Source organism: Manacus candei, unplaced genomic scaffold (assembly GCF_025592945.1).
Source record: "Manacus candei isolate 608988 ecotype Guabito, Panama unplaced genomic scaffold, ASM2559294v1 h1tg000044l, whole genome shotgun sequence".
Lineage (NCBI taxonomy): Eukaryota > Metazoa > Chordata > Aves > Passeriformes > Pipridae > Manacus > Manacus candei.
The window spans coordinates 821,527-834,424 of NW_026138092.1; the positions used below are offsets into that span (position 1 = coordinate 821,527).

Here is a 12,898-nt window from a genome sequence, read left to right on the forward strand (position 1 = left end):
GTTAGCAGGGAAAATGATAACACTGGCAGTATCTCATCACTGTACACAGTGCTGGGAGGTCAAAACGTTTGTCCCATGTTGCTTTCCCTATTTCCTTCAGTTTGACACGCTGAGCTAAAGAGATGCCGACCTGCTGGCACAACCCCAGCAGATCAAGCTGTTGATGTCAAATATTTTCAGCCCCTTCAGGGTAAGAGCCCTGTGCTGCAGCCTTGCCAGCCAGCCACAGGAACCCTCACTACATCCTACAGGCACTTTATTCCCTCTGCTGCTGCCTGAACAGCATCAGAGGAGGAAAGGTGGTTGTACCTGTTCCCTTTGGTGTTTTCCCTTCCCTGGGGCAGGCACAGGGGACGGGGCTGTGTCCTGACAACAGTCCCTGGGCTGATGGGCTTTGTATCCTTTGCCTTCCCACAGCTTTCTGTAACCACCTCAAGAATGGTAACCACCACTCTCAGGATTCATTGATAAGAAAAATCACATAGTAAAGAATGTGAATGAAAAGAAGAAGTTTTCTGTCACAGCTGCAGTTTAATGCACTTCTTACAATGTTAATTGTTTCCAGGAGTTTGAACACTTCATCTTCATCCCTTTCCACCTTTCTCAAGAGTGAACTTGTGTCTTTCTTTCTGTGTAAGGAGAAGGGCATCTCTGGCACTTTCCTTTTAGTGGCCCAGAGGTCACCTTTGTGAGGTTTTTCTACCTTTCTGTCCTTTGATACTGTACAATCTCAGATATCAAGTTGCCTTTCATTCCAATTATAGTCTGACATTAACTACTCTGGATATACACTGATACTTCCTTATCTTGATTAACAATGTGCCACAGAATTAAATACAGTTTCAATATCTCACTTAAATAGAAAATTGAAAAAAAATCAGTGTCTAGGCTTAACTTCAAATACATAAGTCTGACTCATATTCACTAAAGCACCAAGTTTCAGTTTTTATTTTGAACTTTATTCACTATAAGTTTAGCTATAAGGTTGCTGTAAAGCAATATAATCTTTAAATATCCAATTTAATAGTAACAATCTTAAAAAGACTGAAAACAAAATAAAAAACAGTACTGAACCAAAACTCAGAAATCTCTTCAGGAACTTGCTGGATAGTACCTACAGTTTGTAAAGGGTGGCATCACACTGAGGAGTTCATGGAGACAAGGTACTCTTGCTAGTATTCACCTTTGTTAAGTACAGAAGCTTCTAATGACCACGTGGTTGTAGTATTTTGTAGTAAAATACTCAAATTTGACCTAAGTGTATGCTTACAGTTTGGTGCAGTGATTCCTTAGGAGTGGGGGAGAGGACCTTATTGCAGACCTATTTTCTGACAGTTAAATAGGGGATTAAAAACCCATCCAAACAGGAAACACAACAACAAACCTCAGCTGGTCTTTTTGCCCTCTTGCCAACACAAGATAAATGAGATGTGAGCTGGAGGGGCCTTGGCAGACGTGTCTCTGGGCTGTGACAGGGAAAGCAAGAGCTGGGGGCTGGTGCAGAGGCACTGAAGTGACTGTAGGATACCCAATCCCAACCAGAAGGCATCAGCAGCTTCTTGGAATACTCTTTTTCCTTCCCTTGTTTTCCTCCCATCATTTTGTGTATCCCAACCAGTCCTTATTCTAGACAATTTAGTTGATGGGATTTACTTCAGAGAGACAATTTTATAAAAACACATGCAAATGTACATCTTCCAAAGCCAAACAGAAAACAGCTCTCCTGAAACAAGTCAGCACCTCATCCCACCATCAGAACTGGAGCAGGCTGTGCCAAGGGAGCTTTAGTTCTTGTTTGGTTAAAAAGTGAGCTTGTACCATTTATAATAATTGTAATAATAATCAAGTCTAAATCAAACCCACACACGGTTATACTTCTTTTGTTTTACCAGTTCTCTATTATGCTCATGATAGGTACTGATGGCTTAGTTTAAGAGAAAAATTCAGGGCTTGTTGATCCATGTTTTTTTTCTCAGAATTGTTTGTGCTCTGGAGGGATGTTTCCATCTCAAGTACAGTATTCACTCTAGTGGACTTGTTGTGTAAGTCAGTGTAGCTTAATCAAATACAGAAGTGGATAAGAAAAAGATTAAATTTTGGGTTCAGACCAACATACACACACATTTAATATACCCACCCTGCCTGTATGGGTAGTATAGAAAAATAAATGGGTTTTGTTTGTTTGTTTTGTGAAAATCGATGGTTCTATACAGACAAGTGATACACCTTAAAAGAAAAATAACAAAATTAACTCTGTGGTTTCATTTGGTCTGAAAGCAGCCTCCTATGTGGAACACTTAATTTGCCAAGACATTCTGGCAGCTCTCATCGAAAGTCCAGTATAAGCTTTACTGGTTTGGCTCATTAAATTGAAAATGGGCTTGGAAAAGGTCATGGGGAATTAGAGGTTAGAGAACAAATAATCAAAGCAATTAGCTATAACTTGAATCTTCTGAGCTGCCTAAAAGACAAAGCAGACCTGACCTTGTCAAAGAGAGAAGGATATTAAAATTGCATACCAAGAAGTAATCCAGGAAGGTTATTACAGCTATGTAGAACATTGTAGAAGTTTGGGTTTTGTTGTTGCCGTTTCAGTTTGTTTTCTTTTTCTTTCTTTTTTTTTTTTTTTTTTTAAGAATAAAAATATCAAACCCCTCCCACACTCCAAAGATATGATTCTGCTATTCTGGTACCAAGCTCCCTGTGTGTTTTAAAGGTTTCTGATCCACAGTGAAGATTGTTTATTTATATTGTGCTGGTAGGTACATTAAAGTCTGGGGGTCTGATCCTTCTCACACACTGTACTGTAAATCAGAAATAACTCCATTGAACTGAGTCATGTCAGTGTAAAAGTGAGGGAGGAGGAGAAACAGACCAAGAATGTCCATGTTAATTTTGATTAAAATAATCCAAAATAATCCATTCCGTGAAACCTGAAAATGTATACCCAGTTGTTAAATGCTTTTTCCCTTGAAGTATGTTCATATAAAATTCTTGTGTGTTCTTGTATCAACCATGTCTCTGAATTTTATAACATGTTATATGGCAATGCCAAATTGCCTTGAAGAAATTTAAAGCTATCCATGTTGCATTACTTTTTTGTTGCTGTTTGTTTTGTCCTGAGGTAAAGGGGTCTCTATTAATAGAGTTTCTTAAAGAATTTTTTTAAAAATTATTTTGTTTTTGTTAAGTTTCAGGCACATGTCAGATAAATGCCTGCTCAAGGTCCGAAGTAGAATCAGACTAACAAAATGAAAACAGGTTGTATTTCTTTTTTAATTTATTAAAGGGTTGTCAGAGGAACACTTGGTTCACGTGAGTACCCTGAAGGTTATCACTGGAGTTCCCAAGTTAGAGCCCTTGATACGATCTTGACCCTCCTCATCTTCTCTGCTTCTCACATTGGCTGATATTTTCAGAGCTGTTCTACACCTTCTTCACTGACTTAAAATATTTATATCAGGACCACTGTGTTAATCCCAGTGCCTACAATTAACATTTTCATGTGTGGGCATGCTTTAATGAGGGTTTGCATTTACTTCTCAGAGATTACTTCAGTCTGAGAAAGATGGATTCCAAAAATTGAAGCTGCTCTCTCCAACAGAGATTATTCTGCTCCACTGGCCCCAGCCAGAGCTGTGTAATTCATCCCAGCTCAGGAGTTTGGCTCTGCTGCCCTGAGAGTGTTGGGAAATGGGAATGTAGTGTGTGAAAGTGTTCACTGCTGAGGAGGGGATTCTGCTGGACTGGAACACAGAGAAGGCTCGAGGTCTGAAGGCTCCCTTGACATCCAAGAACTGGGATGTTTTGCTGAAATGAAAATCCGAGATGAACTGCCTGAGCAATGCAGCCCCTTTACCAGCACCCAGGGGCTGGGTGCAGGCACTGCTGGCAGGCTGGCTGGCTGGGTGGAAGGCTGGCACTGCCCTCCCCGTGCCCATCAACCCTGTGGAAGGGGCTGGGAACTGCCCTACTCAGAGAGCTGGGAAGGGATCGGAGCGATGGCATCCAAAGGCTGCACCACAGGGCAGCGTTTGTGAGAAGTGCTTTCAAAGAGCTGAACTGTCTTTTGGGATGTCAGAGGAGAGAGCAGCTGATGAGTTGAAGGTGACAAAGGGTCACTTCTTCAGGGCCAGAAATGCCTTCAAAAACACAGACTTTCAGCAGCAGCAATCTGCCCAAGTTGTGACACAGCAGTTTGGTGTGTGGAGTCCTGAGAAAAACCAGAGCACTGCTCTGTGTTTAACAGCAATGCTGAACTTATAAACTTCCTACAGCCTGCTAGAATAACATTTCAGGATCTATTCAGCTTGTGGTCTTACCATGCTCCTCATGTTCTAGATAAAAGAAAATTACATTCTGTGTTTTTGATGAATATGGACAGAATGACTGAATGATATGAAGCAGGATTATTTTTTTATTATGGTGAAAGGTGTGATTTTGTCAGATTGCTTAATGTAGGTGAACCTGCAGTGAGATCCTTTGTTGAACTCTGTTTTAAAATGAGGCTAAAGAGATGATTTAAAATAATTTTATTATGGCCTATATTGGTTTCCAAAAATAAATCACACATTCTATATGACTTTCATTACACCTTCTTCCAAATATGGAATATTTGGTTGGATTTCTAGTTATTCAAGAACTTATTTTTGATTTTTCTTTTCTTTTTTGAGGGTGAAAGAAAAGATGTGGCAAAGTGATAATTTTATATCAGATAGTAAAGGCTCCTGTTTATTTGAAGTTAGTTTTCTTTTAGAAAAACACATGGATCATCTAGTTGTGATCATTTGAGTGTAATTTGATGTATTCTTAATAACAGATTCACCTTTTATTTGACGTATTGCAATAATGCCTTTCTTGGAGGTTAAATGACTTTTATTTCCAGGTTCTTTTTTGGTTGTGTGTGTGTATGTGTAGTTATAGTAAAATATTAAAGAGTAGACTATTTTTCATTATTAACTAGCCAGCAATGCATATGAACTTAGGAAATAGGAACAAATTGCTCTAGGCCAAAGCAGCTGACCTACAAACAAAATGTGTTTCATGCACCTTTTACATGTTGTCAGAATGTATTTTAAATCTTGTAGGATAGATGGAAATCAATGGTATTTGTGCCCTTATGTCAGCTTTTCCCTGGGGATAATATGAACTATATAGTCCCTATATTAAAGGGTTTACTGCTCTTGAAACTTACACCAAATCCTTGCTCCTTGTCCTCCGAGTTGTTCTGGATTCAGGATTTAGGAACATTCCTCATCTTCAGTTCTTTTTCTCATTATTCTGACCTTACATTGCTCTGAATTGTAAGCAGAAGTTGTGTCAAAGATGACCATCACTAAATCTAGAGGCAAACCCAAATAATACACAAAGTATTATCAAAGGCTTAATCTTGAAATGTAGCAAGGAGCAGTGTCCTGAATTATATATTATCATTTTCTGTCCTTTTTTGACTAGACTATAGGTGGATGTCTTTGCAGAAGTCCCAGGTTCTGTAGAAGACACATGAACGATGGTGATGTAGCAGCTGTGCCCCCTGCCAGCCTTTCTTCATGGGTAGTACTTATTTATTAAACAAATAAATAAACAATGCCTTTAAATCCCCTTTCTGAGCAGGGGAGAGTCTGAGGAGACTCTGTGCTCTGTCAGGTTCGTGTCTGCAAACAGCTGGACACAACCCCAGGCTGAATGTCCTGCCTCAGGTCAGATGCAGTTTGTTAATGCAGTCTGAGTGGAAGCCAAGTGCTTGATTTGCAGGACCTTTTCTGAATGCAGTGTTGTATTTTTAACAATAAATAATATCATCTATTTAAAAATGACAGACCCCCTCAAGAAATATTTATTGTGACCCAGCATCAGATGTGATGCTTCCCATGAAGCCCAGGCTGGTTTTGTGTAATATTTGCTGAAGTATCTCCTGGCAGGAGCTGTCCCAGGCTGAGGGACATGGCAGAGTCTCATCAAAGCTGGACAGGAAGGGTTGGCTTCCTCTTACAGCTTCTGCATTTGTCCTTTGTTATCAGCTGTGCAGAAAATGAGGGCTTTGGACTTTCCCATTTTTAGGAAATCTGGAGAAATCATATTGCTTATTTATTGATGTTGGTCTAGAGATAAGTTCATATCCAAGATGATGTAGTAGGTCATAAAGTTTTCTTTAGAAAGCTGGTAAATCAAAAATCAAAGAGGAAGAGATTTTTCTGCATTGTTGTCGTCAACCCCCTGTACCCTAAAAGAGTGTGGAGAGGAATGTTTTGCTTTGTATAAAATGTCAGTTCTGCTGTGAAGTGCCTGGTACTGTTGATTACAGGAATAGTAGAAGATGGAACTTCCAAGTACAAAACACCTGGCAGTTCTTAGAAGACCAAACTATATTACTTTAAAGTGAAATGGAGTGGAGTGAAACCTCAAGTTTTAAAACAGGGTATATGAAATTTTCTTTTTCAGTGATTATGTTCTGTGATCCAGTGCAATGAAATTCTAAAAATTGAGAGGAGGAATTATCAAGGAGTCCCAGCCATTTCTGCATTCAGGGATTGCATGAAAATATGTAAGTTGTCTAACTTCCTTTAATAGTGCTTGCCAGTTGACTGAATTTAACATTTTAATCACCTTCATGTTCTGGATATATGCAATTGGTTGTTATACTCCTCAGGAGGTTTTTGGTGCAAAGTGACAGTGTTGTGAATTTGTTTTATTTATTTTTTTTTAAATGCATGTGTGAGGATTGGTGAAGATTATAAAACATGAAACGTGAAATAAAACTTCATTAATTAATTGACTAATAGCATACAACATTGTTCTAGCAGAAAGTTGTCTAAAAAATGCAATATTTTTAAGTAACATTGCATTTTATTAACAATTGAAGTCTTGGCCATATTATCTTGTTCCAAGTTGGAACCTAGTGGGTGTTCTGAATCACCACGAAGTCCTCCCCAAGAGGCTGTAGAATCACTGGACAGTTCCTAGAACTCGACTTTGATCTTGAAAATTTAAAATAGAACTAAAATGTGAAACAGTTGCATAATCTTCCCAGCTGTAGCAAAACCAGAATCAGCCCAAGCAAAGCTTGCCTGGGACAGTGTTCAGGGACCCGGGTGGGCACTGGCATCCTGGTGGGGGGGAGGGAAGGCATGGGCTGGGGGGGTTGCCTGGCAGTGCCATCAGGTACCACCTCAACTTCCATGGGAGGGGGAAAGGAGTGTTTGAACCATACGCTGAAATAAGAGGTGTCCAAGGTTTTTTTCATCTATCAGAGTTATGTGCAGGGACAGAAGATTTTTCCCCCTGAGGTGAAGGCTGTAAATGCAGGCAGGGGGGCAGGATCAGAGTTTAGTGAAGGCAGAGGGAGGTTCCCAGGGGAGCTGGGATGCAGGGCAGTGTGCTGGGCTTTGATGGCTGCAAAGAGGAGTGAAAGACACATAAAGACAAAATACAGATAATAAAGTGAATCTAGACCTTCAGACCTGACCAACATAAAACATTTATTTGGGAAAGAATGGTCTTGTTGCAGTAAATATAATAATCTAACACGTTCAGCTTTTAGAGGTGGTTGTTGCAGAGAGGAATTTGGTGAGGAGTGCTGGTCAGGTTGCAAACACGTGCACTGAAATGCAAACTTGAGTATTTACAGCCCCTGTGAGAAATGTTGTACTTTTTTTTTTATCTCTAACCTTTAAGTAACTTTGTATAATTATAAAATAATTATCTGATAACTATGTTTTCTGCCGAAGCTTGGATTAGGAAATCAAAATTCAAGGGAGGGAGAGTAAACTTAGAGGAGGCACCTTGCAAAAATGGCATCCTGCTGAAGTTGGAAAGCTGTTAAGCTCATACTCACTTTTACACTGATGTAACTTCATAGTTAGAAAAGTAAATCCACTTTTAAATTGGGTAACTTGTTGGTACATTAAACCAATTGACACTTCTGGGGATTGCATAATTATAAATTGTTGTATATGACACACTGCACTGAAATCATTCTGACAAAAGGTCAAAAACAGTTTAAAAAAAAGTTCCAGTTCACTTTCTGAACTGGTTTCTGCGAATGTGACAGAATACACAAGCCTGGAAGAAAGACAGAAAATTAAATATTGTACAACTCTGCCCAATAATAGATTATGACACGTGGAATTTATGAATCTTGTGACTTGTTCTTTATTGATGAGAAGCTGATCATAGCATTGGAATTAATAAAAGTGCAGTTAAAGCTATTCACAAATGATGCTGCAGCCTAAGTGGAAGGAGGCTTTATTGATTTCCACTGTCAGCTGGGCTTGAGAGACATATACCATATGTTCAACATATGAAAATAGCAGAAAGAAAAATCAAAAGAAATCTCTCCTACTCTATCAGCTAATAAAGTTTTAAATGTTTGTAAAGAATTGAGTGGGCTCAGTGCAGCACATCCATGTGTATTTCATAATATCCCATCATTTAAATGAACAGCACAAGTAATCAGCTAAAATATATTAAGTACATTTTTGCTGAAGAATTTATTTAAAACACAGTTTTACCATCTTATCAGTGTTTTTCTGGATACTGAGATAGGTATGTTTTCCATAGGCAAAGCAATGAAAATTAATTTTCTATCTGTGCCTCCTCCATGTAACATACCTACCATGGACACATAACATTACAGTGGGAAAATAATCATAACCAGACTTGGAATGCCTTCATCTTCCAAAATGATTTTCAGAGCATTTTATGTGGCTCTTAAAAGTCTTCTGAATCCTATCATGTCAGGTTGTGGTCATAGGCCGAAGAACCTTTGGTTTCTCACACTCCAAGGTAGTGTGGCAAAAATGCATGGCTGGGAAATCAGAGGGGATGCAGTGGAGGGACCCAGGGTGGGGAGCAGGACTGGTGTTGTTGTGTGGGGTGGTAATGTGGGACCTTCAGTCGTTAGGAGTGGGTTATGTGAAAAGCAAAGTTTGTGTTTAATATGTAATCCTTTGAAGGTGGCTGAACATGGGCACTGTTTCACTGATTACAGCTCAGGGGGTTTGTCTCCTGTAGCTCTTGTTCAGATGAACTCACCCCCACTGCCAGGGGCTGAACTGGCTTTTGCCATTTGGCTTTTGCTCAGGTGGGGAAGCTCACAGTGTTCAGACCTTTTTGGGACATTCACAGCTACATTGGTCATAGTGACTCCACTGGGCAATTCAGGGTAAGCTTTGAGAACTTGTAAATAGTTTTTTTTGAAGTGTTTGAGAATTTTCTGAATCACAAAACTGTTTAATCTTAATAGAAGTGATACAACATAATGTAAGGAAGAGGGTAACCTGGAAAATACATTTTCTAAAATTTACCACTCCTTTCCAGCTGTTTCTTTAAAACCTCTTCCACTGGGACTTATTCTTGGGTTAGCTTATGTACATTTAGTCTGCTGCTTCTTTTCTAGAGAACGACTTTTGAATATTTGAGATGATCTGTCCCCCTTTGTTCTTAGTCAGTTATATCACTGTAGAGAAACAAAAGAACTGGACTTCTCAGCACAGAGGTTGTTTATTTACCTCTTACCTCCTCAGCCAAAATTAGTTTTATATTAAACTTTATCCATGAAGAGTCTGAGTTTAAGCTAGAACTTCATTTGGTAACTGCCTAACTAACTAACACAAATTATTACAGATCAGCATTTGAGAATATCTTTTATTTAGTAAATAATATATTTAGTTACTAACAAACATGAGAGTCTTGAAAGTAAAAAGACACGAGATAGGATAGGCTTTGTACAGTGGCTTTTAATACCAACTTTCCCATTCATTCTGGAAATGCTAAAGGATTTTGTAGTGGGAAACATGCATTTATCATGCTATTGTTATTCTAGTTGAAATATGTAAGATTTGAAGGATCACAATTACATATTTAATCACTTTTATATTTTACAACTATTATATTTTCCAACTATTATATACTGTAAATTGGGCCCAATATGTATTTTTGCTGTTTCTGTTAATGGAATGGACATTTGCAGATACAGAACTCTTGATTTCTAGATCCTCTGCAAAATAATGAATTTGCCAAAAAGGTAATAATAAGACCTTTCAAAGAATTTTATCTATTTGTGGAGAAAAAATAAAATAATAAAAAAACTGACAAAACCAAATAAACCCATCCAAACAAAAGACTCAACAAAACAAAACAAACAAAAAAACAACAAAAAAAAATCCCCAAACAAATCCTTGCAACAGAACTCTGTCACCAGTGCTGAAAAATGTAATTGCCTGAAAATTTTCAAAATTTCATTTCATTAGAGGCTACAACTTTCAGTGGAAATCAGCTAACTTGAAACATACTGTAGTTGTCAACTTAAACCAAAACAATGTCATCATAAATTCCAAGCAGGCTGTAGAAAAACATATGGTTTAGTAAATACAATAAACCTTCATTGCTGAAAACAAGCACATAAACCAGATCTCTGTCTGAACTGGTAACAAAAATTATAAAGGCAGCCCTTGAATAGTCATCCCCCACTTTAATGAAACAAGTTTCAGTTGAAAACTAAAAGATTAAAGAACCACAAGAAAAGTTTCCCAGAGCCATATCATTTATAACTACAACCAGTTTCCAGATGCAGAACTGTTCAGCTGTTTCTGCTGTGAGCTGACAATTCAAACCAGGTCTGTCCCTGATCTGCAGAGCTCCTTCAGTTTGAGTTTTGTGTGTAGTTCTGCCTGAATACTGCAGGTCCAGTCACCTTTGCTGGGACTGGTTGTGTGTAGAGGAAGTCAGTGTACAGCAACTCACGGAATCCAGACTGTGTCCTTCTCAAATTTATATCTTTCAAATGCATCCTTATCTTTTGCATTTGATATGCATGGAAATTAACAAAATAGGGTGAAACAACAGCATTATAAACCTCTTTGTGTTATGGTAGTAAAATAAAACATTTGACATGCATTTCAAATTCTGTCAGAAAAAGCAAACAAACAAAAAAAGAAGCAAACCAAAAAAAAGAAACAAAAAAACCAGGCTGAACTGAGACCTTCATAGTCCTTGTCTTGAAGCAAAGGGATCTTGATGCTGACTGCAACAACAGTGTCATAATTATTCTTAATGTCCAGAAACAAGGGATAAAGAACATACAATTGGTTGTGCAAGAGTAAGTAAAGAGGTCCTTTCTGGACAAACAGGAGTTCCCAAGCTGAGGAGTAGCCCTGCCAAACGTTCTGTTCTCTCATGCTTTGAACTTTGGAATATTTGATTGCTCAGTGCCCTCTAATTAACAACAACAGATGTGATTGTGTAGGTTAGGAAGACCTTGTGCTCCTTGGATTAGGAGATGCAAAGGAAAGAAGCACAGGAGAAGGGAGAGAGAAGAAGAACCTGGGAAAAGGAAAGAAAGCTCCAAGTAACACTAAAGTGTGACTGGGCATGACCAAGATGTGGTCAACCTTCTAAGGAGAGTACTGACCTCCAGAATATCCAAAAAGTCTTGCTGATACATCAGCTTCAGTGCCTGGGCACTGGGCTCAGAGATCCAGTCTGTTTAACCTCCTGCTATGGGATGGAGCACAAAGAGTGCCATTCTTCAGGATCAGGCGCAATTAAAGAAAATATGTCATTTGTTACCATCTGTTGCTTCATGCTCCTAAAATTACAAGGCACAACATAACACACAGGGTCTAGGTAAGGCTGAAAAATGTGTATTTAACTTTAAATTATTAGTCTTTGCTACTTAATGTCAGACAGCAGCACTGAGAATGGGTGTGTGCATGCATGTCTCGGGAGATCTGTGCTCAGTATTTAACTGGATAGCTGCTGGCTGATAGCTTTGGTGAGGATGGCTCTCTGCTGACACACTATTTGTTTGCCATCTCCTGCATTTCCACAGAGCATTATCCAGGAGTTTGCTGCTCATCTCCAAAATGTTACCACCTCTACCAGGAATTGTGCCGAGTCCTTGCCAGGCTCCCAAAGCAAAGGATTGAATTCCTGCAGTAATGTTAGCCCAGCCTGACAAATCCTCATCTCAGCCTCAACTGGGACTGGCCAAAGGCCAAGTGTTTGTCAGATGGGGTTTGGCAGTGGATTCAAAATGAAATCTATTTCTGTTACTTTTTTTTCTTTTAATATCAAGAGTACATTTTTTTCTGCTTTGTGACAAAGATTTAAACTAGTAAGTGACATTTTGTAGGACTGCAGAATTCCATGAAAGATATCTTAGAAATGTTTTGGCAGCCATAAAGAAAAGTAAAATTCAGGCTGAGTTGAAAATATCAAGTTGAGTTTAATTCTCAGTTTCTATTTCTCACTTCGTTGTCTTGTTAATAAGTAGTCCTTTTGTATTTGGATTTTAGGCACTCCCAAATGATGCTGCAGGTTTGTAAAAGGCACCTGGGGTTTCATTTTATTTTTTTTGATACTAAAATAATGAAAAAACCACTTCCTCTTCAGGATACCCACTCTTAATTTGCTGTAAACTCCTTGGTGATTCAGAGAGGAAATAGGCTGCCCAGTCACAGGGTATTGTTCTTTTTTTTTTTTTTTTTGCATCTATTTCGTGTTTCAAGTGATGGAGGAAATGTTTTGTAAAGTTTCACAAATACATAATTTTACCCCTTGACAACAGGGAAGGAAAAGGAGTTTGACTGTCAGGAATGTTATCTGCTCTAAAGAAAATAGCCAACTGATAACTGCTTAAAAATTGGTCAATTAAAGTTGAATGGCCAATAAACAGTTATGGTGCAATATGTTTCATTTTAGGACAATATATAAGCATACAGGAACACTGTCACTTGAGAGATTTATTTACTGTTGTAGCAGAGATAACTGGAAATTAAATCTGTCACTGAAGTTGCTAAGCCATACAGTACAAAAGCTGTTTTCATCTAATAAATTGTACAAAATAGAGCTAGAATGAAGTTGGAATCTCAAAAGGGTCATTTCCTCTAGCACAGTG

General features: G+C 38.5%; 1 long non-coding RNA gene across 1 annotated transcript in view; it reads left to right on the forward strand.

Annotated features, from left to right (window-relative positions):
* Positions 1-12,898, forward strand: part of LOC127474796 (uncharacterized) — a 424,738-nt gene that overhangs the window by 245,716 nt on the left and 166,124 nt on the right. Inside the window, exons 6-7 of the long non-coding RNA XR_007905981.1 lie at positions 6,442-6,544; positions 12,394-12,462. This is a non-coding gene — a long non-coding RNA (uncharacterized LOC127474796). The remainder of the gene's footprint in view (positions 1-6,441; positions 6,545-12,393; positions 12,463-12,898) is intronic.